General features: G+C 33.8%; 1 long non-coding RNA gene across 1 annotated transcript; it reads right to left on the reverse strand.

Annotated features, from left to right (window-relative positions):
- Positions 1-653: 653 nt before the first annotated feature.
- Positions 654-2,591, reverse strand: LOC145822363 (uncharacterized). The gene is made up of 2 exons (XR_014363529.1): positions 2,115-2,591; positions 654-1,204 (listed from the first exon to the last, which is right to left on the reverse strand). It is a non-coding gene; the product is annotated as an uncharacterized LOC145822363 (long non-coding RNA).
- Positions 2,592-7,273: the final 4,682 nt, after the last annotated feature.

Here is a 7,273-nt window from a genome sequence, read left to right on the forward strand (position 1 = left end):
AATTCTCATCATCTTTGTAGCTACCAAAAATGCACCAATTCTCATCATCTTTGCGGCTACCAAAGCTTAGTCTAATAAAATTCTTTAAATTATGCAACACTAGAAACTATGTCAATCTTAGCCTCTAAGAAAAAAAAACAAATTTTAAATTCTTCCAATTATTCAAGACTAGAAACTATGGCAACCTTAACCACTAACAACCAAACAATGAATTTTTAACTGTCCTCTATACATGCTTAAAGAACTAATAAAAAAAGCGATAAACGGATAATAAAAAATCTAAGCATAAGCATTTACCTTCTAATCCGATCATCGTGCCACAAGATGACAATAAAATTGGAATGCCTATCACCATAGTATATGATAAAAACTGCAGAAGCAATCCAAAGAACATTCTCCATAATCTCAACCCATCTCCGTCGTGTCTTCTGCTGCAATGACGACGGTGACTGAGGACTTGCTCTTGAACACGCATCGTCCTCGTGGTCATCACTACCCGAGGTATATCCTTGGCTATGCCTCTGTCTCATGAATGCACCCCCAATTGGTGTTCCACCAGACATTGTTCACACAAAATAATGACAACCAAAGAATCCAACAACACCTTTCTAAACTGTCAAACAACCTACTTCTAAAATTTCTTAAATTTCCCAAAACATAAAAAGTATGAAGACCTTAGTCTGTAAATCCTATTAAATTCTGACTAAAAAACTATCCACAGACCTAAAAATGACCAAACAATGTCACTAATGGAACAGTATAAAATCTATCTAGATATCTCTGTAAATTGAATGCACAACCTATAAAATTCAATCAAGTTCTATATCCTAAAAACCATTAAGATATATATGATAAACTCAAACACAAAACCCACAAAAACCCGCAAAAACCCACAAAAACATCAAATAGAAAAGATCATAGCAGCGTAATCCAATCATTTCCATCTCCATAACCCACATAAAAAATCAATTTTCTCACAAAACCCATCATCACAATCGAATTTCCACACAAAACCCTTACCATACGATGCGAGATTACAGAGAATCAAGTATCAAAACAATCATTCTATCAAGAAGAAACCCAGAAATCCAATGCCTTAAAAAAGAATTCTTCAAACTTGGAGAGGGCAAAAGTCCATTTTGAGTGGCAGAAGGAAAGGGCAAAAGTCGTCCAATAAGCGTTCCAGATCCAACTACAAGATTTGCTATTAAAATCAAATGAAATTGTCAATCAACACATTTGCAGGTCTTCAAACACCCCACACCACCTAAAGGTTATCTGAGACCTATAAGAATTTGTCAATCAACTCATGTCATATATGAAGATTCTTCCGATGTAGTTATCTAACAGAAAAGGATATGAAATATGTAGTTATCTAACAGAAAAGAATTTGTCATATATAACTACATATGACATGTCCTATATAAAGATTCTTCCAATAAATACATACACATCTATATGAACAAGAGTTTAAAAACAAAAGGAATTAAAACTTCGAGTATGATTTGGTTGGTTGAAATACACATATCTATATGAACAAGAGTTTTTTTTTTTTTTTTTAAAAAAAAAAAAAAACGAACAAACAAACAAACAAAACAAAACAAAACAAAACAAAACTCAAAACTTCAAGTATGATTTGGTTGGTTGAAATCCACATACCCATTATCAAAATATGAAAAGGGCAAAATAGATTTTCTCCCAGATACAGTTATCAAAAGTACATGAAATGACGAAAGACTTAATTCTACGCCTTAATTGTTGAGGATGCAACCATACCCAAACTACTTGAAAAATGAATAGCACACTATAAATATATATATATATATATATATATATATATATTTTCATTTCATTTAATGGCACTATAAATATCACTCCACACTAAAGACAATTATTAATCCCCCTTCAATTCAATGTCTTTGCATGTCATATAAAAATATAGTTTAGCAACAGAGTTGCATGGTAATGATCCTCAAACCAGATAATATATGATCTATTTATATGCTATTGTGTAATTCCAGGAGAGTTCAACTAATTGATCTAGCCTCCTTTTCAATGGATAGGGTAAAAAAACATTAATGTGTTAGCTGAGAAACTATAAGACAATCACATACCTAACCATTGTGCCCACTGTGCAATTAACTGGGAAAATAATAAGTGTCCAATGGTGGTGTTCCCTCTTTCGTTCATCATCCGAAATATCTGCAAGTGTGGATCCCTATAATATAGATAGCTATCAATCATATAAAATAACATTTTTATTCACAATACTTCCATCCTAGTTAACCAAAAACCAGGTAGAAAATACAGAGGGATAAAAGGATTAAAAGACTAAAGAAGGAAGACAGAAACAAAAAACTCACCTCTGAGCATGTCTCATCACAATCATGATTCCCAAGTAAAGGTTCCAAAAAAACTCACCTTAAGCCATCTAGCCCCGATGTCTCCAAATGTTCATGCCTTTTCCCATCGACATCCCCATGGTGGAGTCTTCTCCTCAAAGCTCGTGATGTCATGAGTTAAGATTGTTATATAAGCCTGTTTAATTAATGAATCATCCATAAAGTGCATCAATATGAGGAGCCAACAACACTGTTAACTACACTAAAGAACAAGATAAAAAAATTCATCTCTATGCACCTACACAACATATAAAAAGAAATCGCAGTTGGCTAATGACCGAATTGTGAGCACTAAGCACCTTCCCACTAATTCTACTTTCTAGATGTATAATCTGCCAAGGCTAGGCTCTATCATGAATTTGTCCATTAAATACAAAAACAACACTCTACCTGCTGTTTCTAAACAATTTACCAAGTGAAAGAAGTTGTTCACCAGCAACAATAATAAAATAAAACAACATAAACAATTGATAAATCAAGAATTTCCCAAGAACCTTAAGACAATAGAACCCTCTGTTTGATTGGCTCCATCATAATTCACTGCATTCACAGAACCGTGTTGTTTAATAAGTAAGAAATTAGGGCTCTTCATCATACATGTTCATACCTTATGTTGGGGACATCTCACCTGATCAGTGATCATAGAGGTTTACATAAAATCACATGCAATATACCTAAAATTAGAATTAGTAAGCATCCCACTACTTCAAATATTGCTTCTAAAAAAATTTGAGAAACATCTTCGTTTGACAGAAAAATGATAGATATTGAACAGCAACTAGTAATACATGTTGTACATATAATGAAACCACTCAAGTATATGAATATTTTAATTTCAATGTCAAGGAATGGATCAAATATTGAAATATCCATTTAATGGTATCAAGTATAAACATTACATTTAATCTTCTAGAGCATGCAAAGGTTTCTCTACATTGAAAAAACTATGAACATACTATAATAAATTTCTAATGAACAGTGGGAAAGGAAGATAATGTCCAACTTTGCCTTCAATGATATACCATGATGACCTTCAATGATATGAGCAGAGATGATCTGTTTCAAAGCAACTGCTTCCAAGATCAATGACCTTCACTTCACATCTACTGTAGCTCTTCACCAAAATATTCTCAGGTTTCAGATCATAGTGTATGAGACCAAGACCATGCAAGAATTGAAGTGCCTCCAGACACTGGATGTTGATAGACTACACATAAAAATTGAAAAACAAGTAATTAACCAGTAGCTTGTTAGTGGGATGAAAAGCCCTCAGAACAATGTCACCCTACAAACTTGCAGCCTTGGCATTGTGAAGTAAACATCCCCTCCAGATTCTCTATTAAATTTATGAAACTCATATAAATTTGCCTTGAGAAGTTCACAGACAATTAATAAATGCTCCTGCACACAAAAATCACTTGTCATGCACTAAGAATTGATCATTCTGGACACCCAAAAAAAAAATGCAAGATCTTCAAGTGAGTTTCCTTTAAACAATGACCAGAAAAGTTCCAGGGTAAGGCCTTACCAGTAACATCATCGTAGAAAGAAACAAGAGAACCAAGGGTCCGAGAACCATGATAGCATACACGCATGGTAGAATATAGAAGGAAAAGACTAGGAAACCCATGGTATTATTGCAGAGCCATAATCAGTAGAATCAAATTTGGGCCTTTTTTTACGAGCCCAAGACGAAGAAAACTAGGGTTCCCTATGAGGCCATGCTTAGCCTCGTACAGTAGTAATTCGGCGGTGGTCAGCCTCCCAGAACAGTCGCCGCCGCCGCTGATGAGGTTTTGTGTGTTTTGAAGAACAATAACCCCAACAAGAGGGAGGAGATCGAGAAATTGTTGAACCCTATGTCGAATCATGATTTCGATCAGATGGTTTCCTTTGGGAACCTAATCACTGATTTCCAAGAAGAAGAAGACAATGTTATGATTGATGATAATGTGGGTTTTACTGTTGTGTTTGACGAGGAAGAAGAACAAGAAGAAGAGAATGGGTTTTACTGTTGTGTTTGACGAGGAAAAAGAACAGAATGGTTTTGATAATGATGATCTTAAAGTTGAGACCAAGCTTTTGGGTCATCTCCAATTTGATAATTTCAGCCTTGTTAAGTGTTTGTTGCAGAACCGATTGAAGATTGTGTGGTGTACTCGTCTAGCCAGGGCTGAGGATCAGGAGACGAGAGAGAAGATTGAGGAAGAAATGTTGGAATCTGGACTGGAATTGGCTGCAATTCTTGAGCAATTGCAAGCCGATTGAGAGAGAGAACACAGAGAGAAGGAGAGTAGGAGACAGAGGAGATCAGGGCCTTCTTTTAATTTTTTTTTTTTTGTTTTGCAGGTACAAAACGACGTCGTTTTTACTTTGGCGACCAAATTTTTTTTGTCGCCAAAAAATTTCATTTCCCCCCTCCCTGTTTGAAATTTCCCTCCCAAACACTTTTGGCGACCAAAATACCATATTAGTCGCAAAAAAGCTACCTTCGGCAACAAATTTTTTTAGTCGCTAAATCTCAATCAATGGCGACTAAAATATTAGTCGCTAAAAGTACAAATTTGGCGACTAAATTTTTTTGGTCGCCAAAATGTAACCTTCCGCGACCAAATTTGAAGTTGGTCGCCAAAAGCATACCAATTTCTGCGACTAACTCATTTTTGGTCGCCAAAATGTGACCTTCTGCGACTAACTCATTTTGGTCGCCAAAAATATTGATCATTCGCGACTAATTAATATTTTGGTCGGCAAATGTCATTTTTTTGCGACCAAAAATTTTTTGGTCGGCAAAAGTGGTCGCCAAATGTGTAAATTCTTGTAGTGCTTGTTGGATTTGGTTCCTTAACTCCTGTCCGGGGGATGAGTTTGTAGATGATTGGATTCTTTTTTCGGTGCCAACTTAGTTGAGATTGGGTTAGTTTGTTATGATGCATAGTGCTCTTTCCTTCCTTTATTTGATGTAATCTCATCTCTTGTATGATTTTTTATCAATAAAAGTTCTTTTTTTGCTGAACAAAAAATAAATAATTAAGGACGGTAGATGCATTAATACGAGTGATTAATAGTTTTTCAAAATTATTTTTGAGTTTTTTTTTGTGTTTTTATATATATATATATATATATAATCAAAAAAATTATGTTTATATGTAATTAAAAATAAAAATATTTAAAAATATTTACTTAAGACTAAAAAAACAAAACACACACACACATACACAATTTTGATATATATATATATATATAATTTCTTCACAATTAATTTACCTTTCAGGCATATCTTAAAAAAAAAAATACAAAAACAAGAAAAATAAAAATTCAAAAAAATTTCAAGTTATAAACCAAACAAGGTGGATTAATAACAGGGCATTTGACATAGTTGTTGCGTAACACTTTTTGTGGTGTGAGATTTCGGGTTGAACTCCTATAAAAAAAAAAAAGTTTAATATCCTTTGGTGGTAGTTAGTTTATTTTTCTCCTATTATGAAGGTTGTTGAGCTTGGCTTTTGATAATGTAAATATTATGTACTAATTTAACATCTAACAATTGATTTTCGTCAATTAAGGCTTAACTTTTGATAATGTGAATATTATGTACCAATCTAAAAATTAACAATTAACTTTTGGAGCTCGTATGTCGGTGCCAATTTAATTAGAATTGATACATTTAGATATAATGCTTGAGCACTAACCTCTTTTTTGTTTATGTATCAATTTGTAATTTTTATGTTTATCGATAAAGATTTTTTTATTGATAAAAAAAATAATTAATTTTTACTGATAAAAAAAATTGGTGAATATTTTTTGAAATGTGAATCAAGATCACCACTAACCGTTTATATATATATATATATATATAAATGTTTGGAATCCTCTTCGGGGATGACTCACACACTCTCAAAGTAATCTTGGCCTTCTATGTATATGTGGGGGCTACTCATATATGTATGGAGTCCACATCATAAATGGTTCAGATTTGTGAGCGTCATGCGGAGATCTTGTAGGGGTGGGGTCTCAATCCTGGCTCATATATATATATATATATATGGCATGGCTTCTGTCCAGTCCTTAATTGAACTGGACCGTGTTGTTGGTCCCGTGGGGCCTACCACGGGTCCCGCTTAGATAATCTGAACCGTTCAATGTGTAGAACTCGTTGAGTACTATATGATTGTAAAAAATCACGTTAATCGGGTATCGATAGGTATGTGATCAAATCAGTTTTGTAGAAAAAGAAAATGGACGGTGAATAAATTAACAGTTGACAAAAATCTGTTTTGATCACGTAGCTATCGATATCTGATCAACGTGATTTTTTACAGGCATATAGTACTCGACGAATTCTATACATTGCGCGATTCAGATTATCAAAACGAAACCCATGATAAACCCTCATGAACTCAATAATACGATCTAATCCGATTAAAGACTAAACAAAAATCATTCCCATATATATATATATATATATATTTGTCTTTTCTTTTTATATCTTATTTTATTAGTTTATAAACAAAACTGATTTTCTGAACTAATAAATTCAAAGGTACAAAGAATAATACATGAAAAGGGACAAATGAACCTTGCAAAGCAACTGAGCGATTAGACGTTGAGTTGTGTGACGTGTCCAACCAACTAGCCTGCCATGGTTTGTTTTGGTGGATGCTGCTGCTGGTGCGTTATTCTCTCCCATGAAACAGTGATGACATCATCATCATCTTTATCAGTTCTTATTATTACTGTCTTGTCAAAAACTGAAAATGAAATTGCACCCGATTCTTTTCCAAACAACTCTATAAAATTAAGGCATATGCCTCAGATTCCAGACGCTACATTAGAATTAATTTTTAGAGGTTTTGTGTAGTGATTTTAAG

The sequence above is a fragment of the Camellia sinensis genome, chromosome 3 (genome assembly GCF_055761805.1).
Source record: "Camellia sinensis isolate YWXY chromosome 3, ASM5576180v1, whole genome shotgun sequence".
Taxonomy (NCBI): domain Eukaryota; kingdom Viridiplantae; phylum Streptophyta; class Magnoliopsida; order Ericales; family Theaceae; genus Camellia; species Camellia sinensis.